We start from the raw sequence: 27819 nt of genomic DNA, 5'->3' as shown, positions 1-27819 counted from the left end.
TAACTCTAAACAGATTATATCATTCCTTGCTTTTTCAGTCATAAACTAACTAGAATTTCTTAGTCCCGTATTTATTTTGAATATAGTCAATCCATCTTCTCCACTCCAGTTTATGTTTCTCATCTGAGTGATCCTTAAGATATGCTGATATTTTAGCCATCTCTGCTAAGTTTGTTACTTTTAATGTCCATTCTTGAATAGTAGGCAAATCTTCCTTCTTCCAGTATTGCGCCACCAACAGTCTTGCTGCTGTTATTAAGTACAAAATCAAGTTAGTCTCTATAACAGTACAATCAGTAGTTATACCTAACAGGAATAACTGAGGGGTAAACTTTATCCTCTTTTTAAAAATACTTTGCATAATCCACCTTATTTTTATCCAGAATGCTTTAACCTTTTTACAAGTCCACCATATATGGTAATATGTACATCAACACAATCACATCTCCAGCATTTAGGTTGTAAATTCGGATACATGCAAGCCAGTTTTTTAGGATCTAAATGCCATCTATAAAACATCTTATAAAAATTCTCTCTCAGATTTTGGGCTTGCGTGAATTTTACATTTCTTACCCATATCTTTTCCCAGGTATCCAGCATTATTGGTTCTTCAAAATTTTGTGCCCACTTTATCATACAGTCTTTAACTGATTCTGTTTCAGAATCCATTTCTATTAATACATTATATAATATTTTTATATGGATTTGACTTTGATCCCTAATTTGTTTTAGTAGATTGTCCTCATCTTGCGTAACACCAATTTTCTGATCTTTTTTCCATCTGGCCTGTAACTGTCCATACTGAAACCATGTTTGGATTACCTTTTCCTCTTTTAGTACATTCAAGGGTTTTAGCTGTAATACACCTCTTTCTATAGTAAGAAGCTGTCTATATGTAGTTACATCCTGTTTTTGTGCTATACTTATGTTCTCTATTGCAAGTCTGGGAATTGCCCACATAGGTATCTTATCGTTTAGTTTATGTTGATATTTTTTCCAGACACGCAATAGAGCAATCCTTAAAATATGACTTTTAAAATTCTTATCCAACTTCTTGTCATATATCAGATAAGCATGCCAACCATATATCAAATCATGCCCTTCGATGTTAAGTATTCTGTCCTCTGTTGAATTGATCCAGTCACTGATTATTGATAAAACTACTGCTTCGTAGTATAGGTTTAAATTTGGCATTTTCAAGCCTCCTCTCTCACGTACATCTTGCATTATTTTAAGTTTTATTCTCGGCTTTTTCCCTGCCCATACAAATTTGTTAATACTCTTCTGCCATTCAAGCAAATTTGCGTCTTTTTAAAGTATTGGTATCATTTGAAAAAGAAATAAGAACTTAGGCAAGACATTCATTTTCACTGCTTCTATTCTTCCCAACAAAGATAATTGTAGTTTTTCCCAATTTTTCATCTCTGCCTGTATACTATGCCATAGTAGCTCATAATTATACTTATATAGTTTCCTGTTTGAGGTTGAGATGTAAACTCCTAGATATTTAACCTTTTTAACTATTTCACATCCTGTTATTTTTTCTAAGTCTTCCCTTTTAAATTCAGTGACTAAACAAAAGAACTAAGGGGATGCTGTAGTTTGACCATATTGGGCTTGCCTTTGAGGAGACAGGACCTTCTCTTGCTTCCATAAAGGTTATACCTGGTCATGCCCAGCAGGCGAATAATCTTTAAAATAAGTTTTTTTTATTAATGCCAAGAAACTTTTGTAAGTGAAACAAATGTTCTTATTACTAGCCTCTGCTAACAATTTTTTTCCCTGTGATTAGGATCTGGTATTTCCTATTTTGCCATAATCTAAGAAGGGAAGGATTTTTTTTTAAGTATAGCAAGCATTTTTCAATGCTGCACATTAAAAAATATTCTCTGTTAAATCTTTAATTATGCATATTATAATTTTTGAAGTTTTTTTTTTACTTCAATAGGAGAGGAGGGAAGCCGGTGTATTAAAATCCACTAATAGATCTATTTGAAAGCTATAGTGTAAATTCAGCATAAACCAGAAATTGGAGCAAAGAAGATATTTGGTGATGTATTAATTAGGTAGAGTCCATGGAGGGTGTAAACCAGTGGTGGGATTCAAATAATTTAACAACCAGTTCTCTGCTCTAATGATCCGCTAGGCAGGCGGGGCTCGATGGTGATGTGACTGAGTGGGTATGGCCAACTCAACGTCACTCAGGTTGATGGACGCTTTGCCTTAGCTGTTACAATGTAATAAGGATTAACCGGAGAGGCAGTTTCTGTAAGCAGGGCAATAAAGATTAGGCTAGAAACAACACTAGAATGTTTCCTTCCTGCCTTCCTTACAGGATTAGCCCTGTAAAGTGGAAAAAAACAAAATGAGATTTCTTCCAACAGCCAGTTCTCCAAACTGCTTGGAAAGTTAATAACTGGTTCTCCCGAATAGGTGCGAACTGCCTGAATCCCACCACTGATCTAAACCATACAGCCACATGCCAGTTTCTTCCATCTGACCAGGCAATGCTTTTTCCCCTCCTTTTCTATATAAAGCTAGCAGATAGCTTTCCTTTTAAAGTGAAATTGCTGGGGTTTTCTTTGAAGCAATAAAAACTTAAGCCAATTAAAACTAATATTCAGTACTTCTTAAATCTGGATTGTGCTTTTGCCAAACTGACCATATCACACTTCATATCATACAACGTTGCATATTTATGAAACTGATATTTAAATTGATTTGCAATATCAGGTGAAAAGTATCTTTACAAATTGATAATATGTAAAATTACTTAATTTAATTTGCATGTACATGCATTTCTAAATCAGGTTGCTAACTAATTTAAATGCATCTTGCAATTCATTAACAAATTTTGTTGATCAGCATGTTGCATCTAAGATGAATACATTTATTTTGCACATAACATACTCCTAATTAACATCAGTTGTCAGTTTCCATCGCAAGCGCTCATATAGGGTTATATACAGTATGTACAATACAGTTGATTCACTTCAAATGTACCATTTTGTTCATCTCATATTTTATGTGAGACATTTATTCCTTGCATACATGGAGCTAGCATATGGACAGTGATAAGCTCAATCCTGCATACTTCACACGGTAGCTGCATCATCTACCCATATTGTGTAGAAAAATGGATGGAATTAAAATATTGGCTTTGCCTGGTGCCCTTCCTTGACTTCTCTTTTGTGAGGTTTAGCCTTTTTATTCAACTACTCTGTGGAAATAAGATGATGTTATAGTTTGGTAGATATCTACATTATTGTTTTCAGCATAAACTCTCAAATCTACTTTTGAATTGATTAAAATAATAATCCTTCTATTATGTAATGTCCAAGTGAAATAAAAAAAATAAAATTAACTTCCTTAAGCAAAGCAAAATATGAGAAAATGCTGAGATGATATAAGATAATTCATCACAAAGCTGATTCTTCTATGTCAGCATATCCAGTGGAAAGTTCCTAAATGGATTTTTTGCAAAAGGCAAAAGGCATATTACCATATTAGCAGCACACTTTTGAAAACTAGTACTACTATCTAAAGCTTTATGCAGAAGAGATTCTATAGCTGAGCACTTTGTATACATAATAAATAGAGTTTATACTAAAGGTTGCATATTTGATTAACCAGATCATCATTTAAACAATTAAACATCAATATAAAGAAGCCATCTTCAGGCAAGAAAATGGGGAGGGGAGGAGATATTAAGGATATATTTCTCCTAAAGTATCTGTTTGCAATCTCGGAATCCTTCTAGAGCCAGACTGATGAATGACAGCCATATAACATCTGTAGTAAGGAGAGCCTTTTTTTTTTCAATTTTGACTGATAAATCAAGGCTTTTTATCTAGATGAAACAGACTGGAGTGCTGGTAACTATTGCAGTGCAGTCTTCCTGGGGTGGCATTTCGAGTTGGTTGGAAATTGTACCAGCATGTGATAATATGAACAATGAGTAGTGTCTCCTTGAGGTCCTAGCCTCTGTTGAACAAGTTTCATCAGTTGCTGATTGCCTTCTGAATTCACCTTAATGCAGAGGTCCCCAACCTTTCTGGCTTGGCAGACCGGTGGGGGAGGAGAAGGGGGATGGTTTTGTAAAAGCGCAAGTACCTGGCACTTGTACAAGTGGAGTTGCGCATGCGAGAGCGTGAATTCCCACCACTTGCACAGCCTGGTTCCGAATAGGACATGGCCTGGGGGTTGGGAACCCCTGCATTAAGATAATCACAATGATGTATAAAGACTTATGTGGCTTATATCCAAGCCATTTAATGAGTACTTTTTCCTATCTTTTCTGCACAGGTAGATCCTCAGAGGAGTATCTGTGATGGATCTTGCCACAATTATAGATATGACATCACAATCACTTCCATTTTCTCCATGGTTAGACCCATATTTTGGAATAAACTATCATTGGAGTTGAAAGAGGAACCTCTTCATTTTTGCAAAATTATTGTGTTTCCTTTTAAAGAATAAAAAAAAAATTAAATTCAGTTATTGTAAATTTCTGTTGTATATCTATTGAACTTCTAATATTTTTTATGGATTTTTAAAATTATATCTTTGTAAGCTGTCCAGAGCCATTAATGGATCAGGCAACACATAAATGTTCTAAATAATTAAGTTAAATTAAATCCAATTACATTTCCCAAATGCCAGGAAAAATTGTAGCAGGCATGAATATCCAGTCAGTGTGATGCTTAAGTTTAAGTGATATGAACAGCTTTTCAGCTGCTTTCTATTAGCTCTGAATGAACCGCATAAGGGATTGAGATTTGTCATGGAGATTGCATTGCACTGGAGGCCCATACACCTACTTCTGAACACCATCTTCCCAATCATGTTCCTCAAATTACAGAAACAGAGCATCACAGTTACACTCCAAGATCCAGACAAGAATCTGTTTAAAGTAAAAATGCAGGAGGAACTACTTCAGTTTTGCAGCTTAATGGATGATGGGTTGAAAAAGGAATGGATCTCGATATATGCAGTTAAGACCTCAAATAATATATCCAAAAATGTCCATAACAATTTGTCCATATGGCATTGCTTTCTATGAAATGTGCATACATTCCTTCCTTCCTTCCCTGAATGAATGTATTTAGATATCTAAAGATGTTCTATGGAAATGCAATTATCTGTAGTACATTGAACTCCTTTCATTGAAATGCAGAATTGTTGCTCCTTTAAGTCCACCTTCCATTAAAAGCCATGTACTTGCAAGTTAGCCACCTGTTCTGGGATTTGCTTTTAAATGTTGTCCTTGTACAAACCATGAAAAGTTATATTACACATAGCTTTAAGGTAGTTGTCTTTTAAAACATAATACAGGGCGGGGCATAACCTTTTCCTAGGGGGTCACAGCAAGATCGACAGCAGTTTACAACTTCCGCGACACCTCATTTTAAAGCCCATAAAAAACTGAATTGAATGAGCTATTAAATGTTAAATTTGCTTTAAGAATGGCTGGAAAATTCGATTCGGAAGAACAAAGGATCATTGACAGAATAAAATGCATTGCCTTTCGAGAGGCTCGCGATGCTGGAGCCAGATCTCAATTCGCCAGATCTCAATCCGGCAGAGAACATTGGGGCCATAATTAAGGATGAAGTGGAAGCTCTGATGATTCAGGAGCAAGGTCAAAATCGATATTCGGTTGAAACTTTGAGAATGAATTTGGAAACTGTGTTGAAAAATCTGGAAAATCGAACGGAACTGTTTGAAGATTTGTTGTGTTCTTATCCACCTCGTTTGAATGCTGTTCGAAGGGCTAATGGTGGTCATACTGACTATTAAATCGTGTCAATAAACTCAGTTTTTGATGGGCTTTCGAATGGTGTATGAATTATTTGTGTTGTTATTACAAGTGTTGCTGTGACCCCCTAGGAAAAGGTTATGCCCCGCCCTGTACAGAAAAAGATTAGGATAAATTTTAAAAAACATGTAAGGCTGGCCCGGTTGGAAGAAATAATGATTGCTAATATTTCCTTTTTCAGGCACTATTTTAGAAATACAATAAAATCATGTTAGTATCAGAAATGATGAAATATATCCTTTCATAATTAATATTTGTCAGTGATCATCAAAATGTTTGTTATTTCGCCAGTTTTAACCATTAAGGCCAAAATCTACTGAATAGTTAGAAGCATTAAATCCTGTTGAAAGACTGGGCTACAAAAATGCTACCCTAAGGCACATTCCTCAAAATAAGTCCCCGAGAAAATGAAGGTTGCAGTGTCAATCAGAAATGTATTCCCATACACCCAGAAATATGTTTTATAAATGCTGATCCTGGACAATAAATCATGCAAGGTTTCTTAGAATTTTCCATTTTCATTCATTCTGATAAATCGGGAAAGTTTGAGATTTAATATACAAAAGGTTAGCCTTTTTTTTCCCCAGCAGCTTTTTAAAGATGTCTTCTATGCATGTCTGAAACTACAGCAAGCAACTGCATGTCTACAACTGCCAAACTTGCATTCCAGATGAAAAAGTTGTTGGGAAGAGCATCACCCAAGCACAAACCTCTTTAATCCCTTTCCACTCTTCTGGAGCAGAGGGGGGCACACATTTTCCCAGTCCTATTCTTTATTTACATTTCTTTTTTTAATGGCTTTTATAGTCCTTTTCGTTGCCCCTAAAGAGCAATTTCATTTTCTCTTTCTAGTCCAGCCAGAGAGATTGGGGATAGGAACAGGGTTCTAAGGGTTACCAAGAAAAGCAAACAAAAACAATATGCAAATGAAGCTGCCAGCAACAGGTAGACTTAATCAGATGCTGTCAGATGAATTCAGCATCTCCCCGATTGTCGCCTCTGTTAGGCTCCCATTCGGAAGCCCTCATCTGCTCCAGATGTGGTTTAATTTACTGCGACTTGGCTAATTACTGTAATTAAGGATTAATTACTGTTAATTACTTTCACATAAACTCAACGCCAGTCAAAGAGCTGAGCCTTATGAAGTCTGCCACAGAAGTGAACACAAGCGCACTGGGCTAGGGGGCCCTGCAGGTTGCTCTTTGTTTCTCCGGATGGCTGCAGTGGGCCTGCGCCTGCTTCCCATCCTTACAAGACGGAGGGAGGGAGATCCTGCTCTTGCAGCCTCAGCTGACCAGAAATTCAAATGTCAAAACAGAATGGCCACCAGGTAGAACTCCAGACAGAGAGTTTTTCTTCTTCAGCAGGTTAGAAAGGGGGTATTGGCCAGGCCCTGTTGGTTCTGAAGTGCATTGCCAGAAATCTTGAGTAATTCACTTCCTCATCTGAAAACCACATATCTAGGCAAAAGTATATTTAATAGGACCTATAACAGTGTTTCTCTGGGGTCTGAGGGGGGAGGGGGGAAATATAGTATGTGTTAGATTTTAAAGTAACATGATTGCACTTGTATACTGTTGCTCTTTAATTCTAGTGTAAAAATAGGACAAGCTGAATATATTGATAGATAGTAGAAATACACCGAAGGGAGGAGTAGAGGGAAAGAAGAAAGAGGGGTAGAGAGGGTGGGAGAGAGGATTGGAGGGAGGATGAGAAGGAAGGGAGGGAGTGTATTGGGAGAGAGGAGTGATAGAGGGGGAGGGGAAGTAGGGTAGAGGGAAATGTTGGAGGGAAGAACGAAAGTTGGCGAAAGAAAGGGTGTATGGTGTGTCGAAGTGGTATATTGGGTTTGTATTTTGGGCGGTATTGTTGATAAGAGGGAGGGCTGTGTTTATTGTTCAATGTTATATGCCCCGGTTATGCACAGTATATATGTGACTGTACGAAATGAAATGAAAATAAAACATATTTACACTAGAAACAGTGTTTCTCAACCTTGGCAACTTGAAGATGTCTGGACTTCAACTCCCAGAATTCCCCAGCCAGCGAATGCTGGCTGGGGAATTCTGGGAGTTGAAGTCCGGACATCTTCAAGTTGCCTAGGTTGAGAAACACTGACCTATAATAAATCCCCTGTTTTAAGTTGATTTTCTCACATTCACCCATCATATTTTTATTTACTGCATGTCAAGAGGTTACTAAGCTTATATTTCTACTGCAAAGATGCAATTTAATTTGACAAATTAAACATTCTGTGGGCGTCTGCTCATTTTCATGTTCTCTTCTCATTTCCATTGATTCCTCTTGTACAGTACGCTATGGGGGAGGGAAACAGGAATCTGCTAAATGGTGACGCCCTGGGTGATTATCTACATATTCCGTCTCCTCAAAATTGATAGGTAGATAACCTTCATTATCATTTTTTTTACTGTGGGCTCACTAGCCCACATTATATTGTCTGAGGAGCACTTCGTTCACAAAGGAAAAACAAAATAAGACTCTGAAAAAAAAGCATCTGTGCATATCAGGAAGACGTCAGAATAGACAATCTGTGCATCTAAGTTGTAATGTGCATTTTGCTCATAAAGACAGTCAGCGGAGGGAGGTGCAATGTGTCCTACTTTTTAATGGGGGGGAGGGTAGGCTTAATTTGGTGTCCATTAATAAACCCTTAACCTATTCTTTGGTTGGTGTTAGTATTAATAGATATTCCTAGTTTAAAGTGATACATGTGGGCTGTGATTTTATTCTTCAGTATAAGAGGAGCTGGCCCTTAATTCAATCTAGAGTAATTTAACCTAAATATGCAAATACAGCCCAGAACATACTTTCTTTCCTGTTTCCTAGGGGTAATCGCCTCATCAAAATAGATTGGAGAGCATCTGTAATGAATATGTATGAACCATAAGCAGGAGTGTATGAGCTGCAGAAACAGTGTTAGTAGCTGATTTCTGTAACATCACATTGTTTCTCTCTGTGAAACAATGAGGGAGTTATGTGGCGAAGCTATTCTTTATTCCCTCTCTTTGCCTCCCCCTGGAATGACGGCAGTCGGAGAAGTGAGAAAAGCAAAGCAGAACAGCCCAGACACTTATTAATAGCTTTAAAGGAACAGAAAAGGATCTTTAAGTAATGCCAGAAAAGGTTCTTGCTTTTGATGCAATGGCTTCAATTCTGCTGATGTAATAACACTTTCATACAGCTGTCTGTTGTCTGAACCTAAATCATAAGGTTGATGGGCTGCTTCTACAAATGCCTTGAAATTACATACATACATACATGCATACATACATACATACATACATACAGTGTGTGTGTCTGTGTGTGTGTTTTCATAGATTTTCACGGGTGTAGGTATGCTGGTCTTGTTGTCTTTGGGTCTTTTCCCCTGTAAGATTGAGATTGTCTTGGCAACGTTTCGGCTAGGTCTCACTCGCCATCTTCAGGCTGGTGTTTTCAGCTTCGTGTTTGTGTGAGTAAAGCGTGGTCAGAGCTGCCGTCTTTCTATAAATCTTGGTGGAGGTGTGTGGAGTGCTGGCTTTGTTTCAGTAAGTGGATTGATTGGCTATGTAGTTGTATCATGATTGGTAGATTGGTGCTGGCTGTGTGTCTGTTGTTGTTTTGTGTTGTAACGACCTGGGTGGTGGGTGGTGTTCGTTTGTTGACTAGGGTTGGTTTCCAGATGTCTGGTAGGTGGGAGGTATCGTCACATTTATTCATGTTGTGGGGGTGTTTCTCTATTTCGATGGCTTCCATAATTATTCTCTTGTTGAAGTGTTCTATTTTGCAGATTAATTTGGTTCCTTCAAAATCAATTTCATATCTTGTTGTTTAAGGTGCTGGAAAAGGGAGGAAGTTTTTTCTCTTTTTTTCTGACGGTGTTCTTGTGTTCTGCGATGTGTGCATTTATTCTCCTATTAGTTTGTCCAATGTATGTGGCAGGGCAGATTTTGCATGGTATTTCGTAGATTCCTTGGTTTTCTAGCTGGATCTTGTCTTTGGGGTTTCTTAAGATGTTGGCTATTTTTTGGTCAGTGCTGAAGGCTGTCTTGATATTGTGCTTGTGGAGAATTTTGCTGATTTTATCTGTGATGCCTTTGATGTAAGGGAGGAGGGCGATGCCGTTGTCCTGTTCTGTGTCTCAGTTCTTGGGAGGAGTCTCCCTTTGGATTAGGTTGGTAATTGTTTTTCTTTGGAATCTGTTGGAGATTCCAACGACGATACATTTGTGAGAGTGTGTAATTCAGTTTTCAGGTGGTCTTTGTCGGCTAGGCGTTTGGTTCTGGAAATGTTTGGCTACAGAGTTGATCTGTGCAAGGTGGTGATGGGATTGTGCATTTAAGTAGTGGTTGGTGTGTGTTTTTTTCTGGTAGATGGTGTGTTCTAGGGAGCCATTGGGTTTTTTGTAGATTAGGACATCCAGAAAGGGAACTTGCTTGTTTGCTTCTATTTCCATAGTGAATTTTATTTTGGGGTGTCAGCTGTTGAGATGTGTGAGGAAGTTGTCCAGTTATTCTTTCCCGTGTGGCCAAATCACGAAAGTGTCATCAACATATCTAAGCCAGAGTTTGGGTTTGTGTTCAGATTTATCTAAGGCGTTAGTTTCAAAATGTTCCATGTATAAGTTTGCAATGAGGGGTGAGAGGGGTGATCCCATGGGTGTTCCTTCTATCTGTTTGTATCTTTGTCCATTGTGGATGAAGTAGGTGTTGGTTAGGCAGTGGTTGGTCAGGTCCAGGATGTGTTTAGGGGGGTTGTGTTTGTTCTGGATAGCTGGCAAAGCTTCTTTTATAGGCCCTTGAGTGAAGAGGGATATGACATCGAAGCTCACAAGAAGGTCGCTGGATTGTAGGTTTTGTTTCTTTATTGTTTCTATGAAGTGGAGTGAGTTTTGTACGTGTGAGGTGATGGATTCTGTGTTGGGTTGGAGTTGTTTGGCGAGGAATTTGCCAAGATTCTGTAGAGGTGAGCCTATGGAGCTGACTATGGGTCTGAGTGGTGTTCCTTCTTTGTGTATCTTGGGGAGGCCATAGAGCTTGGGGCATCTGGAAGATTTCTCTCTGGAGATGATTCTTTGCTGGATCTCTTCACTGATGGGAGAGGCTTTTATTTTGGATTTGGTGTTTTTTCTCAATCTTACACGGGAAAAGACCTGAATACAACAAGACCAGCATACCTACACCCGTGAAAATCTACGAAAACATATATATGTTTTAGCAAGTCATTATTGTGGTCAATACACACACACACACACACACACACACACACACACAATTTTTGTGTACATATATACCAATACAGAGGCCTCAAATTATATGCCCCTGAAGAAGATTAGCTTATTCAGACGTCATGTTCAACTTAGATTAGTGTAACAAGAAATGAATTTATATCTCTTTTATCTTCATAATTCACAAATTTCTCTGTTCTTCTGGCCAAATTTCCCATCTAATAATGTTGTCTGGATCCTGAAAAATTGGGATTTATCTTAATCTGAATCATTGGAAACAAGCTATTTGTAGGCCATGGTTTATGAAGCTGTTTTACCATAAGTTAAATTAATTCATAGTTGATGAGATACATCAGAGGGAAAGGGAAGAAGAAGAAAAAAATAGTGATTGAATTAGGATTGTTCTATTAGGCTTGGCTTTCTTTGTAAGTGTTCCCTAGCAATTTGAAGATGAAACACACTAATTTAGCTTTCTGAATTAATAGCTTTAATAAGAGCAGTGAGCTGGGGAAGGAAAGGGGAAGCAGGGAAGAGCAAGAAAGACGCTGATGGCTTGGGAGACCATCAAGTCTTCCCCTAAGGCCATTCCAGCAGTGACGTGGACCGCACAAGCATTAACACACTGAGAGCAGAACAGGTTTGCACATTGTCTGCCTATCCTGCAGCCAGGTTTGGAACTATAGATGTTTATCAATAGTAATGAGATTGTGCCTAGGATCAAATGATGTAAGAAGACAAAGAGTGCTATGTACTTTTTATGGGTGACCAACTGACTTACTAAACTATAAATTTCCACATGGCAGTCCATATTATAAACGTAGAGCTATTTATTTGATGTCTGACAAATATACAATTAAAAAGATAAAAAACATAACAAAACCTAAGAGTCCAGACAAGATGACAATCACATTTGTAAAAAGCACAACTGTTTCTCCTCAGAGGCATTATTCCCAGGCCTGGGAACAAAGCCAGGTCTTAAAGTCCTTCCAGAACCCCAGGAGAGTGGACACTTCCTTTCTTCCTTTCTTCCTTAAGGCTAGAGGGTGTTCTTCTAGACATTGGGGAAGTTATGTTTCCTTGGTTTAACAAGATAAAATATAGAACTTAGAATAATATGGTTGGAAGGGACCTTGGAGCTCTTCTAGTCCAACCCACAGCCAATAGAAAATCCTATACCATTTCAGACAAATGCTGTCCAATCTCTTCCTGAAAACCTTCAGTGATGGAGCATCCAGTTTCCGGAGACAAGCTATTCCATTGATTAATTGTTCTCACTGTCAAGAAAGTTCTCTTTAATTCTAGATTGGATCTCTCCTTGGTAAATTGCCATCTGTTACTTCTTGTCCTGTTCTTGGGTGATTTTGGAGAATAGATCAACACCTCTTCTCTGTGACAACCTCTAAAGTACTGGAAGACTGTTATCCAGGGGTGGGTTTCAACCGGTTCGCGGCGGTCCCTGCGAACCGGTTGGTCGGTGAACCCAGAAGTAAGTAACTTCCGGGAACGGCGAAGGGCCCACCCACCCGCCCGCGCTCCTTACCAGGTTTTGATGAGTTCTGCGCTTCCACGCATGCGCAGGACGCATACAGCACCTGCACGATCCTCCAGGAGCAGCTGGAGCATCGCACAGACGCTAGTACGCATGCGTGCACCGCGCACATGCATGAGGATGCCGCCAGCCCCGTTCCAACCGAACCGGTTGGAACGGGGTGAGAAACCCACCCCTGCTGTTATCATATTACTTGTAGTCCTTCTTAGATTAGACATACCCAATTCCTGCAACTGTTCTTTATATGTTTTAGCCTCCAGACCTCTTATCATCTTCGTTGCTCTTCTCTTTACTCTTTCTAAGCTCTCAACATCCTTTTTGCATCTTGATGGCCAGAATTGGATGCAATATTGCAAGTGTGGTCTCAGCAGTGCAGTATAAAGTGGTACAATCACTTCACAATCACTTGAAACTGTTCCTCTGATGATAAAATGTAGGATTGCATTGGTTTGGCGGTTGCAGCACACTGCTGCCTCATATTTAAGGGGTGGTATACCAGGACACCTAGATATTTCACACAGTTGTTACTGTTGAGCCAGGTACCTACTGAATTTGTTTTTTCTTGCCTAATTGTAGGACCTTAACTTTGCTTACCGCTGAATTCCAGATTTGAATTCTAGTGTTCAAATCTGTCAAGGTCTTTCTGAATCTGGAGTCTATATTCTAAAGTGTTAACTATTCACATATTCAGATTGTTAACTATCCCCTAACTTGATGACATCTGCAAATCTGATGAATTCCCCTCAAGGCCCATGGAGTGCTTAGATCTGGTCTACGGGGCTGCTCTGGAAACAGCAAAGGACCAGCCTGTAGTGTCTCTGCCAGCAAAAATGGAGCACTGGAGGGTCACGCTTGCCCCCCCCTCCCCAATTTCCATTTTCACAGGCAGAGGGCTGCAGGAGGCTATCCCAGCCCCCCCCCAAAAAATGGCCTGGTGGGACCGTATGCAGCCATTTGTTTGTTTTACAAACAAAATAAAAACAAAACAAAATAAAAAAATATTTCCCCTTTTGCATTTGAGCTTGCAAGAAGGGACAAGAAAAGGGAATGGGAAAGAGGAATGACAAAGTAAAAGAAGGAGAGATGGGAAGAGCAAGGAAGGAAAAATAAGGAAAGAGGAGAAGGAAAAAGGAAGGAGAAGGAAGAGGGAAGGAAAAAGAAGCGAAGGAAGGAAGGAAGGTTATAATGAGAATGAGGGAGGGTCTCTGGGAAGTCCTGCCTTAGCATTTGGCCACCGCAGGTGCCCCCGATACGAGTGACGTTGAACTGACCACGCCCATTCTGGCCATGCCTACTCTGGCCGTCTGAGGTCGAACACAACCCTGAGGCGCCCCTTAATGAAATCAAGTTTGACACCCCTGATCTAAATCATTTGTGAAGATAGTGAAGAGTACTGGGCCAGAGACCAATCCTTGAGGTAACTCCACTGCATGCTTCTCTCCACGTAGATATAGTTTCATTGAGAATTTGCTGAGTATGATTGATCGGCCAGTTGTGAATCCATCTGGTGATGGTACTGTCTATCAAAAAGTAGGTTGTGGTTTACTTTGTCAAATAGACTTACTGAAGTCTAAGTAAACTATATCCATGGTGTTTCCCTTGTTCACTAATTTAGTGACTTTGTTGAAGAAGGCAATAAGATTTGTCTGCCGTGATCTGTTTTTGGTAAACCATTAATTATCTTGTTAATTTCTAGATGCTCACAAAGTGCGCTGCTTGATTATCTTTTCCTGGGTCTTCTCGGGTATTGATGTCAGGTTGATTGGTCTGTAGTTTCCTGGGTCCATTTTTTTCCCTTTTTGTACATTGGAACCACATCAGCTCTTTTCTAGTCCTCTGGTAGTTCTCATGTGCCATAGGAATTCTGAAAGATTATATTCAGTGGTTCTGAGATGACAAACAAATAATTGAGGGAACCTGGAGGGCACCACTTAGCTTGAATATATTGGGCAGGGAGAAATTATTATAGACAAGCAGTCCTACATTTACAGAGACCCTATGCCATGAACAGATTTATAGGTAAGAACCAGCACCTTGAGCTGTACTCAGAAGCTGATTGGCAGCTAATGCAACTCATGTAGAGCAAGGACATATGAATATAACTAGAAATGCCTGATATTGTTCATGCTGCTACATTTTGAACCATGTATACTTATACACAGGAAATTTTCATTTGTAAGATACTTTTTAAAGACTGCGGTTTGGTTTTCATAGAATTCAAGATAAGATACAAATAAAATATCTACAAGATATCTGGATTATTGGAAGTGGGTGCCTCATGATTGAAAATAGTTCTCCATGGGAGATAGAAGGAGGAATTTTATCCTGAGTCTGGATAAAAAGACTCTTTGTATAGTGGCATCCTAAAATGAAAACTTGAAAATGAATAATCATGGAGGGAAGCATATGTAACGTTGATACCCATACCCAAAGAAGATTCAGACCATCAACAAATAAAAAATTACAGACCAATTTTTTTACTAAACGCAGACTATAAAATCTTTACATCAATAATGGCAGAGCGAATTTAAAAAATATTAAATGAAATCATTCACACAGGTCAAAACGTCTTCTTACCAAAACACCAGTTAAAAAATAATATGAGGATAATTATACACTAGAATACTATGAAGAGAATACAGGGAATACACCGGTCTTTTTAGACACCCAAAAGGCCTTTGACAATTTAAATTGGCAGTTCATTATCACACAGTTAAAAATGATGAGATTTGGAGAAAACTTTATAAAGATGATAGAATCAATATATAAGGCCCAGACAGCAAAACTAATAATAAATGATGATACTACAGAAGAATTTAAAATATGGAAAGGAATGAGGCAAGGATGTCCATTATCACTTTTATTATTTATATTAACACTGGAAGTTCTATTAATAGAAATTAGAAACAATCAAGAAATAAAGGGATTAAAAATAAAAAAGAGGAACCATTAAAATTGGGAATTAGATTAATCCAAAAAAATAGAGGAATTCAATAGGGTAGCAGGACTTAAAATTAACAAGAGCAAAAGAAATTACAAAGAATTTCACCAAAAAACAAGAGCAAGAATTAGAGGAAAACCTGGAAATGCAGATAGTAGAAAAGGTAAAATATTTAGGAATTTGGCTGGCAGGGAAATGCTCAACAATTAAGGAAGACAATTATGATAAAATGATTCAGAAAATTGAGAAAGATTTTGAAAATTGGAGGAAACTACAAATATTATTAATGGGAAGAATCGCTATTGTAAAAATGAATATCTTACCAAAAATCTTACTTTTATTTCAAGTGATTACAATTAGCCTAGGGAAAAGGTTTTTCGTATATTTAAATAAACTAATTGGTTGTTACACATAGAATATATAAAATATTATATATAGAATGAAGAAAAAATGTATGAAATAAAATAAATGCATATATATAGTTATAGTTATATAAGACTTATATGTATAAAAGAATCACAATAGATATATAAAAGAAGTGTAATGTGTTGCAAAAATGTGATGTTTGCATAAACAAAATAAAAAGTTTTTAAAAAAAGAAAAAAAAGAAAATGAATAATCTATTATAGCATGGGTGTCAAACTCACAGCATCACGTTGCCATCACATGATGTATCACGAGAAAACACTTCTCATAAATATATTTTAAAAATCACTCTGGCATATTTTAAGAGTACAATTGATACTTAAATTCATTTACTTACTTATCAGAGGTCTTCTTTGATTCAGAGATACTTCTTCAGATTTATGTAAGGCTGTATTGTTCCATTAAAGTTCTCAAATTTTGTGGCACCATGACTTCTAACATAAAGGAACGATCCATTTGAATGAAATTAATGATTTCACTGGGGTAAGGTTGGGAAGAAATTAAATATATTGTTTAATTTAGTAATTACATTTTAATCTACAGAGTTTATCGCTGGCATAATCGCTGTCCATTATTGGCTTGTTCAAGCAAACCATCAAACAGGTTCTGAAAGTTTTCCTCCTTTGTGCGTGCTTGGTCAGGTTTTTTATTTTTATTTTTTCAAATTGCTATCACCTAAAGTTGCTCCCAATCCCCATAAAGGTCCCAACCCATAGTTTTGAGAATTCCTGTGTTATAGCCCTGGTGCTATAGTGATGTTGCAGTATAAAGTTATGTTGCATCTAACTATACCAGAGGTGGGTTCCTACCAGTTCGCACCTAGTCGGTAGAACCGGTTCGTCAAATCTACCGAACCGGTTAGAAGAGGTTCCACCAGTGGACCTGGAAAGCAGGCCACACCTACAGAAGAGGTTCCAAAAAATTTTGAAACCCACCACTGGTCCTTGGATATGATTATTCTACACTATCATGCTCATATTTATAAAACTCAGTGCCTCTGTGAAAGGTAAGGATGGCTACTGCGTTTGTGGTGCAATCAGAACATTGCGTGTGTTGAAGTTGTTTTAATGCAAACCAAAGATGCCTTTTAAAAAACAAGTTTACATCATATTCTTATGCATGCCAGTGCTGTGTGTGAGGTAATTTAAGGTGGTTCTAACAAGTGTTGTCGGCATCTTCATATCCGGTCACATGGGTGGCAAGCCACTCCCATCCGGTCACATGGGCGGCAAGCCACTCCCACAAAGGAGGCCACACCCACAGAGTAGGTTCGAACAGTTTTTGAAACCCACCACTGAACTATACTTATAGTAATCAGCTTTAAAATCCAGGAGTGAGATTGCTTGCAAGAGAAGAGTCCTGACACTTGCTCCATTCAGCAGCAGCTGAAAAAGAGGTATCTACTGATGGTAATACTAACTATCTCACAGAGAAGGGATTTTCTGAAACGGGAAACCCCTCTTACAAGTTTTTGGTCCCCTTGGTAGTCTCCGCAGAGCTAAGTGTTGTCTCTCCAGGCACCCAGCCTGCTTCATTACAGTTTGCCTTCAGGCTTAGCTTGGACTTCTTAAACTTCCAATTGTTATAATTACCATGATTAAAAGTAACTGCAAGGGAATTATTGTAACACCAAATAAAACATGATGTGAGTCTCTGCTTGAGCCAATGTCACAGGTTTCCAGCTCAGGGGACCATGAGAGACGAGGAAGCCACCAAAGCTTGGTTGATGCACTGGCTGTCAGCTCAGCTCACCCTATCTGTCAAGCACCAAATGCAATGGCCTTCATTTTTTTAATTGACACCTTCTTCTTGCGCTCAGTGCTCATACTTATCTTAGCCTCATTTGCTTTCAGTCACTTTTTCTTTCCCTCTCAAATCTGTCCTCGGGTCCCTCAGATAAAGAAACGCTCAGTAATAGGAACTAACTAGAGAATGCATGCTTCTGAAGGTTCAAGCAAGGGCAGCCATTGTTCTTGGCAGAATAAAATACAGCAACAAAGACAAGAACTAACAGATGCAGTTCTGCAGTTCGGCTGTTCAAATCTCACCGGCTCAGGGTTGACTCAGCCTTCCATCCTTCCGAGGTGGGTAAAATGAGGACCCGGATTGTTGTTGGGGGCAATATGCTGACTCTGTAAACCGCTTAGAGAGGGCTGAAAGCCCTATGAAGTGGTATATAAGTCTAACTGCTATTGCTATTGCTATGCACCCCTGGCTTTGAAAAAGAATTGGGCAAAGCCTTGGAAAAGATCGAGCCCTGATATGTTTGCTATGCAGTTCTTCCATGATTCCCCGCAAGGATTGTGTTATACCTGGCTGTAGAACTAATTTAGACATGGAATAGTTGTGGAAAGAGTGAAACCCAGAATGTTTTTTTTTTACTACTGCACTTACCAGTGTTATAGAAAAAAAAGTGAACATACTGAAGCTTGATTCAGATCAACTCAAAGCACTAGCGGCTAGTAGTAGAAGTTATCTTATAGCTGCACTTCCTGTGCTAGAACTACTGCTGGAGTCAAAAGGTCAAAATATAGACTCACAGATTCAAAGGAATCTTGAAGGTCCTCTAGTCCAACCCCCTGCTCATGGCACAAGACCTGTCATCATCCCAGATGAATGGTTGCCCAATCTTTTAGCAATAGCAATAGCGGTTAGACTTATATACCGCTTTCAGCCCTCTCTAAGCGGTTTACAGAGCCAGCATATCGTCCCCATAGTCTGGGTCCTCATTTCACCCACCTTGGAAGGCTGGAAGGCTGAGTCAACCTTGAGCCGGTGAGATTTGAACCGCCGAACTGCAGATAGCAGTCAGCTGAAGTGGCCTGCAGTACTGCACTCTAACCACTGCGCCACCTCGGCTCTTTTCTTGAAAATAGAGCACTTACAGTTTGCATAAAGCCATGCACCATACCAGCTGTGGTTTCTAGTAGCTATAGTCCAAACTACTATAAGTCCACCTATTGCTGGGCTTGAATATGTGATTTTTTTTAAAATTAAAATCTATGAGTAGGATAAGGGTACGTAGAGGCTCAGTGGTTGAAGGCACTGAGCTTTTGAGCTGGAAAGCTGAAAGTCTGGGTTTGAGACCCCAGTGCCATGTGACAGGGTAGGCTCCTGTACTTGCTCCTGCGCAGCAATTTGAAAGCATGCAAATGTGAGTAGATAAATAAGTATCACTTCAGTGGGGAGGTAACAGTATTCCGTGTGCCTTTGACATATAGTCATGCTGGCCACAGGACCATGGGAAAAGTCTTCTGATAACGCTGGCTCCCTTGGCTAAGAAATGGAGATGAGTACTGCCCCCTAGAGTTAGAACTGAGTGGAGAAGGGAAAGCTTTACCTTTTTCTATGAGTAGTGTATTTCTGAAATAAAAAGCTCCCTTTAAAAGAAGCATACCTTCTGCTTTGTGAACTAATACAGTGATGCAAAACTAATACAGTGATGCAAAGTCCTGCATTAGATGTCTAACAGCAGTTCTGAGTGTTTGAAAAGGTGGTGCAGTGGTTAGGGTGCAGCTGACTGTTATCTGCAGTTCAGCGGTTCTAATCTCACCGGCTCAAGGTTGACTCAGCCTTCCATCCTTCCGAGGTGGGTGAAATGAGGACCCAGATTGCGGGGGCGATATGCTGACTCTGTAAACCGCTTAGAGAGGGCTGAAAGCCCTATGAAGCGGTATATGAGTCTAACTGCTATTGCTATTGCTAGAATCCATCAAAGCTATTCCAATTTAGAATTTGTTTCAATGTGTTCGGCTGAACCAAAGTGGTTGGCAAGCAAAGATCATTTTAAGAATCTGATGATGATATTTTATTTTTGCCATTTTGGGGGGCAACCAGGTGTCTTCGTGGAATAGTTTACTATTTATTTTCTTTTCAGCCTCAACTGCGTTAACTAGTATGCCATGCTACATTACTTCCACTGCAGCTTGCAGTCAGCCCAATTACCCTGAGAGTCAGAGAATCCCAGCTATTCCCAAACTAGATTTTTGTTAGTGGTTATTGACAGAATTGTCACAGCCACGACCTCTTTAAAAAAAAAAAGAGGTAGCATTCTACGTTACTCTCAAATACCTTTAAGCTGATACAGCAATTTGTTTCAATTGCCACTACTAAAATTTTCAATGAGCATAATAATATGGAATATTATATTCTCCGCAGGATAGTAAAGCATTTCTGACATATTGTAACACTGGGATTGTAAATATTTAAAGTGGCTGCAAATGTGATCAAGGTGATCCCTACTGGGGCTTGGCCAGTGTTGGAAAGGAGGCTGTTACACAGTGTGCTCTAACCCATTACTGTCTTCTGTGAGTTGCATTGCATTTGAACAAAAGGCCCCATGATGTTTTTGAAAAGCTCCAGCCTGTCTATATTTATTTTGGGGGGGGGTAGCAACCCCTGAGCAGAAGCTCTGATTGGTTTACAAACATAAAAGAGTTAAGAGAGTGACATTTGGGGCAGGTAATTTCTAATTTCCACATAGCCAAAGCCTCCTTTGCACAAAAAGGTAGATACACCTGACATCTCTTTTGAAAATAAAGAATGCAGATCATACCCAGAAATCACTAAAGGCACAAGGTTAAGTGTTTAATGGAGTCTTGAATGCCCCCTATAGGCACAGTTCTTTCATTGATTGGTTATTTTAGATACTCAATGATGATGACTCTTCAAAATTTGGCAAGACTTGGAGTTTTTGAATTATTTTTCAGGAACAATCACTTGATTTACTTGTGCTGCATCTGTATATGGAGATGATTCATGATATTTCATGAAAAGAATCATAGAATACATGTGGGACGGTCAATAGTGTTGCAATGAGCAACAGTTGCATATGTGCCTTTGACACTCACTAGATCCTGCCTGCTCACTTTGACACTCCTGTATAGATCCTGTATGGGTTGATGGACTGGATCTTGTTCTCATTGAGCTGGCTGTTCAGCACCTGTCTTATCCCTTGGTGGTGCCTGGATGTTGTTTCTTCATCATGGATCCCATGCGACTATGGAATATCAAGTTACTTGCAGGTGGTGTATATGTCTGCTATGTGATCCACTGACACCTCCTCAATCTTAACTACCTTTTCTCTCTTGACTGCAATTAAGCCACATTTCTCCAGGCCTAATGACATTCCCAATGTCTTCACTGTAGATACATGTCAAGTAGATCTGCAAGTCAATGTCTTATTTGCTCTTAGCATATAATTTTATATCATCCATGTAGACGAGTTGGCCAATGGTAGTTCCACTCTTAAACTTCCAGCTGAGGGGTTCAAGACTATGCAGAACAGCAGTGGAGACAGTGCATCACCTTGATACCTGCCACACTTTATGGCCATGTGAGCAGTCTTGAGTTACGTAACTTCCAATGTTGTCTTCTACAATCCCACTAAGTTGTTGAAGATCCATAGTGTCCTGTTGATTTGGTATAGCGCCAGGCATTCACAGTTCCATATGTGTGCCATTGAATTGTAGATTTTCCACAGTCAGCCCAAGCTGTGCTCAGATCAGTCTGTCTACACCAGGGCTGTCAAACATACATCATCACGGTGGCGTCACGTGTCATATTTGGACTTTTTCCCCCTTTGTTAAACTGGGCATGGGTGTGGCCAGTCCGTGATACATCCAGCCTATGGACCACGAGTTTGACAACCTTGGTCTATACCTTGAATTTTGGGTGACTCTGAATTTATGAGCAACTGGTATTTTGAGCTTCTGCTGTTGTTCCAAGAAGCTCCTTCTGAGCTGTGTTCATGTATTGACTCAAACGGTCCTGTAGCTTGGTGGCAATGATGCCTGATAGTGTCCATATTACGCGGAAGTAGTTATTGACTAGTGCTCATCCCTTGTGGGAGGTCTTTCATGATTAGCACCATTTTTCTTTGTGTTAGCCAGTCTGGGTAGGAGACTGTTGCTAGCAGCTGGTTCATCTATGCTTCTAGGCATTCATGCATTGCTCTTAGTTTATATTATTTATAGAAACTGTTGGTTCTCTGTTTTCTTCCCCAAAGAAATAACTCAAAGCAACTGATGACATATAAAAGCAAACACAAAGATAAACATAATGGTTTCATAGTTTCCTCTCATGGAAAAAAATACTATAAAGAATTTTGCATTAAAAGCAGTATGAAGAAAAGAAGGCCTAGCAGTGGTAGTTGAACAGAATCAAAGACTCCAAATTTCAGTACAATTAAAGATAAAGGGGATGATGGCTTAAACTCCTGGAGCATGAAATTCATCATACAAGGCACTGTGGCAGAGAAAGTTTTTTTCATATAATGTCACCAATATTATTCTTCAGAATGAATTCAACACTTGCTGGAACGGTATTAGTTGATTTTTAAAAATGGGCAGCTTGACATCCAAAGAAAGCCAATTATCTCAGGGTAGTTAGAAATATTTTGAATTGCACTTTCAAATGAATTAGCACTTGTGCATTTATTATAATAAAGGCCATAAGATTCTAACATTTACCACCAGCCCCATAAGTACTTTTTTTTAAAAAAAATTCTAGAGTAATGGAGGAATTAAAACAGAACTATGGAAAGAAATCTGTGAAAGTCATATAAATCAAAACAAGATAAATATATGTCTACCTTTTCCTTTACCAAATGCTGATGCCCTTATCCTTGCCTTGCTTGCCTGCAACAGTTTTCAATTAGAAAACTGAAAAGAGGGAGCCTGGTTAAGTGGCCAGTCATAAATACTGTTGGCTGCAGTAAAAAAAAAAGCTAAACAGGCTTAGTACTGCAGTTGGATGGCAAACCACCAGAAACAATAGGCTAGGCTTAGATGTAGAAAAAAACCTAGAAGAAACCAATAGTGAATCACTTTCCTGTTGTTGCTTAAAAATACTAGAACAGCCATGTCTATAGAGTCAACAGGGGTTGAATTTGACTGAGAGGGAACTTCAAACATTTATATCTAAATGAATTCATAGATGTTGCAGAAAATGACAGGCTTTAGACTTCTCAGGATACAAGAAAAGTTTATTTGGCAGCCAGGTTCAGAAAGCTAGCCCATGGCTAGCATTGCAAGTTCTGAACCACCTTCATTATCGAAGCACGCATTCTTATACATTCTCAAAAGCATGGCAACACGGAAATACTTAACACATTTCTTAGTGGTTACCTTGAGGAGAAAACCTTATAAGGAGATGGGATCTTACTTCTCCTTTTGTTTATGGAGTACGTGTCATTAACGAACTTTAATTGAACCTTGGACTTTTGACATAGGCTTTTGACATAGGGCCATCTTGTGGTTAGGCACTGGCTTCCTGTTTCTTTTGCAAGCTCCAACTCTGTCTATGTGGCTTTTAATATAGAAGTAAAGGGGCTCTAAGAGGCTGTCCAGCCTGACCCAGTAGGTTTCACACTTAATGTCCAAATCTCACTTTACGTCTGCTTTATAGAGAGTTCTTAATATGGGCATAGAAATGCAATTGAGTTTATTATACTTGTTGGCTACTTTTTAAACAAAGAAACTCTAGGTGATTGACAGCAATATGTAGATGGTGACTGTGCAAAATCAAGTGCCCACCTTTTTATAATTCAACTAACTCTAAAATTTTAGTAGGTATTACTAGTAATAGAGACAGAATTAGTCTTTTTATAAGGGACATTCAAGAATTACCTAGAAACCACTTAGTCAACCTTGGATTCTGATTGGTTAATTTGAATTGCCAGCTCTTCTGTGAACATTTCCATTCTTCATTTTTATATCTTTGTGAAATTTTGCAAAGCCATTCTTTTTCTAGAACAAAGTTTTCCCCTGAAAACGTTCCCAGTGCATAACTATAAATGAGCTGTTTTGGAAACTTGAATGCTCTCTTATGCTCTTCTTTTAATTGTCAGATAATTCATTCTCTGTTTTTATTTTCCTTTCCGAAAGCAATTGACTGTATTTATGGCTTTTTGCTTGGTTCCGAAATAAATTTATAATGTTAAATTTGCTACTTTGCAGGAGGGGAAGTGTTTCTTGACTTCCCACTTTCGTGCCAAGCTTCTTTCTGCTTGCATGATTGTTTTGTGTAATTCACAATGTTGTATAAATGAATCTTAGCTAAAAGGAGAAAATTTTCATGATAAGTTGAGGAAATATAAGGGATAGTTGGAATAACTTCATGATCATCATTAATTCTACTTCAAACTGAACAGTTTGGTAGAAGGGTATATACTATATCATAAACTGGGATGTTACCTGTGGATGTGAGCAGCCAACCAAAGCAGTAACATAAGCCTACCCTGTAATTTCCCCATTGGGTTTTACAGATGAGCTGGGTTTCAGCCCATTATGTTCTTTCTGCTCTTACACCCACCCACCCCGATTTGTGGGTATAGTGTTTGAGTTTGAATTTATTGATATTTGTATGCCGCCCACTCCCTAGGGACTCTGGGCGGCTTACAGACAAGACAAAGGGACATATAAAAATTAAAATAAGAATACAATTATTAAAATTACACATCATGCATACTGATTAGAGTGGGGCTGGATACTAATCAACAGCCCTAGGCCTACCGGAAGAGCCAGGTCTTAATAGCTTTACGGAAGGCCGAAAGAGTAGTAAGGGTCCAGATCTCTACGGGAAGATCTTTCCATAGGGCCGGAGCAGCTACAGAGAAGGCCCTCCCCCAGGGGGCCACCAACCGACATTGACCGGCCGATGGCACCCGGAGGAGGCCCAATCTGTGTGATCTTATTGGTCTTTGGGAGGTAAATTCCAAAAGTGATTTGGAAAGGACTAAATCCTTACTGAAAAATTAGTTAACTTAAAGCATATACAGTTTTAAAAGCAGAAAGTCCTGTGCCTGGTTATGTTCAGGTCCTCTTTGTTGAAAATAGCTTACCTGAACATTAAACAGTTTAGGAATGCAGAACAAGTGAAAGTTATCCCTTTCAGCAGAAGACTCAGGGAGCTTCCTAGGCCAAAAACAGCCGTTTGCAAGAATCAGTCCAGGATGTGTTGCTACTATCTCTGCTCTGCTGCTTGCTTAAGTTATTGCCCCCAACCTGACAGCGCCATAGTACTGGAGTGGCTTCTCAAGAAGCATTAATCACGACAACCCTTTTTCAGCTTTATTATCTGGAAAGAACTACAGTACCTATCTGCTTGCCTGCCTCCCCGTCTGCCTAGTTGGTTACAAAAGAATTGTATTTATATTTTCTGGTTGGTGAGTAAATAAAATAAAGGGACAGATGTGCCATAGTGCATCAGGGTATACAGAAGAAAAAGAGGCATGACTCTTGCATTAGTGTTCCTAAAACAGCATGGCCTTTCTGCCCCATTGCTCCAAAGAGCTTGGTGCTTTGAAGGCCTTGTTTTTGCTAACCAGAGATTTCTCAGGAAAGCAAAGCTTTACATGTAATGAAGTTTTACTCACAGCACCAGTGGTGGGATTCAGCCAGTTCGCTCCGGTTCAGTAGAACCGGTAGCTGTTTTTTGTAGAGTTTGGTGAATCATGTGCCTCGCCCCTCCCCTCCCAGCCACTCCTCACCTCCTCACCAGCCTCTCCTTGCTGGGCGGCTCACCAGCCGAGGGGGAAGAGCCCGAATGGTGGTGAAGTGCCTGGAGGCGATGTGGCTGCTTGGAGGCTTTTATCCTTTGAGATTGTGAATCCCAATTGGTCGCCAGGCACACCCACACTCCAGTCAGGGCGCTGCTTGTACAGTGCACAGTTGCGCCGAACTGATCGCTCAGGTAGCTCAAATCCTCCCCCTCCTCCTCCTCCTCCTCCTCCGGATCAGTTCAATGTGCATTGCTCATCTTATGCATAGGATCCTTTGGAAGAGAGGCTACGCTTGAAAAGACATGAAGATGGGCCACCCTTTTATTCCTCTAGCTTAATTCCGAGTCCTAAACAAGGATAGAACATAATAAATGAGTTGTTTCGTTTAACCTGCATAATTGTTTTGTACTTTTAAATTTTAATTTTGCACTAGTTTACAGTTGACAGAGCCCACTTATTTATTCAATGAAAGTGGATAGAACTTGGTTACAGATTCTCCACTTTAAATCTTACAATTAAAAATTCGTACCCTCACCACCCTCCAGGCCTTCCGCACAGCCCTTAAAACTTGGCTGTTCCGACAGGCCTGGGGCTAAAGACTCGCTGCCCCACTTCGAATGGTATGATTGTTGTGCTTTTTTTAACTATGTATGGTCTTATGTTTTTTTTTGTAACTTTGTTTTTCCCTCCCTTTGAGTTGTGAGCCGCCCTGAGTCCCTTTAGGGAAAAGGGCGGCATACAAATAAATTAAAATGAAATGAAATGAAATAATTCTCTCCCTTTATCAGTGGCAAATGACAAAATGTATGTTTTGAATCATTGGATGAGTGAAGCTTCACTTTGTGGTTTTTTTTCAGAATTTTCTTCCCGTTTGAATGTATAAAGGAGAGAGCAGGTTAGAAATAGTATGTCTTCATGTGTAGTATGTTATCCCACAGTTTGTCACTATTATGCATACATATGTATAATAGGAGTGATTATATACTTATATAAAGTGTGTGTCATGTTCCATTTAAATCATATTAGCAAATATTAAAAGGAAGATTCAGAAATATAGTATCATTTGATTATGTTGGGGCTATTGTCAAAATAACATGTTACTTTGACGTTTCTTTGTCTCTGTGCTTGGAGTCTACAAAGAGAAACTAGTTTCTTAGCAACTAAAATGTTTCCTCAAACAAGGTCTTCAATGGAACAACCTTTGGAAGGGGAAAAAAAGGGCATCAACAGCCTAAGAAGCAGCTCCTTTGGAATGGAGGGAGGGAGAAAAGAGGGGAGGGAGGAAGGGAGGGAGAGAGAGAGAGAGAGAGAGAGAGAGAGAGAGAGAGAGAGCAGTATTAGCCTTGCAGACAAGCATGATTTAACTCTTGTTCAGCCAAGCCTTGGGGGTCTAGGAGAAAGCATTGGAAGCAAACAGTTTGCAGCAGATCTGCTTACCTGTGCAGCATAAAGGTTGTTTAGAGCAATACCCCACTGTAGCTCTGGCAGCATTTCCTTTTCTTTTCATTCATTCTCACCGACATGCTGACTGCTGGGTCATTGCTGCTCTCATTTCATTAATGATGAACAGAGGTGAAGAGGCAGGGACTTGCCCAAGGCCACTCAACAAGATCATGATAGAAATGGCAGTGAACCAAGTCTTTTACATCCAATCTTGCATCCATTAAATGGAAGAAAAATCGAAATTCAGATGCACTTTAAGAAGCTGGAAAGAATTAAGTGTGTTGACTTTTGATTTTGGACGTGGGCAGTGCTATCCGTGCCAGATATTAAAGCCTGCAGGATTGACTAGGTGTGTCTCCTACAACATGAGGCTTGTGACTTTCTCTCCTTGCAGATTCTTAGCATCTAGGTCAGTGGTGGGTTGCTAATCCCGTTCCAACCGGTTCAGTTGGAATGGGGCCAGCGGCGTCCTCATGCACGTGCGCAGTTCACGCATGCGTCTTAGCGCCTGCGCGATGCTCCAGCTGCTCGCGGAGATTTGTGCAGGCGCTGTATGTGCCATCCAGCTGCTCGTGGAGAATCGCGCAGGCGCTGTATGTGCCATGCGCCTGTGTGGAAGCGCAGAAGCCTTCAAAGACCGGTGAGGAGCGCCAGCGGGTGGGTGGGACCTTCGCCGTTCCCGGAAGTTACTTACTTCCGGGTTCGCCGACCAACTGGTTCGCGCGGACCGCCGCGAACCGGTTGAAACCCACTCCTGATCTAGGTGCTGAAAACCTCAGTGGGCACATGCAGGTGGATATTCAGTACAAAAGGTGACTAAATTATATTTCCCTCCACCGAATTACAATACTTAAATTTATTAGCCTGATATATTATTATTCTCAGTGCTTAAAACCCGAACGAGGCTTTTATC

The 27819-nt window shown here is 39.6% G+C and overlaps 1 protein-coding gene and 1 long non-coding RNA gene across 4 annotated transcripts in view; one reads left to right on the top strand and one right to left on the bottom strand.

Annotated features, from left to right (window-relative positions):
- Nucleotides 1–27819, top strand: part of PBX1 (PBX homeobox 1) — a 316860-nt gene that overhangs the window by 179382 nt on the left and 109659 nt on the right. The window lies entirely within an intron of this gene.
- On the bottom strand, nucleotides 211–26980 carry LOC116515120. The gene is made up of 4 exons (XR_004256192.1): nucleotides 26901–26980; nucleotides 25452–25810; nucleotides 16299–16439; nucleotides 211–249 (listed from the first exon to the last, which is right to left on the bottom strand). It is a non-coding gene; the product is annotated as an uncharacterized LOC116515120 (long non-coding RNA).

This window comes from Thamnophis elegans, chromosome 11, assembly GCF_009769535.1.
Source record: "Thamnophis elegans isolate rThaEle1 chromosome 11, rThaEle1.pri, whole genome shotgun sequence".
Lineage (NCBI taxonomy): Eukaryota > Metazoa > Chordata > Lepidosauria > Squamata > Colubridae > Thamnophis > Thamnophis elegans.
This window is presented reverse-complemented; position numbering and strand designations above follow the sequence as displayed.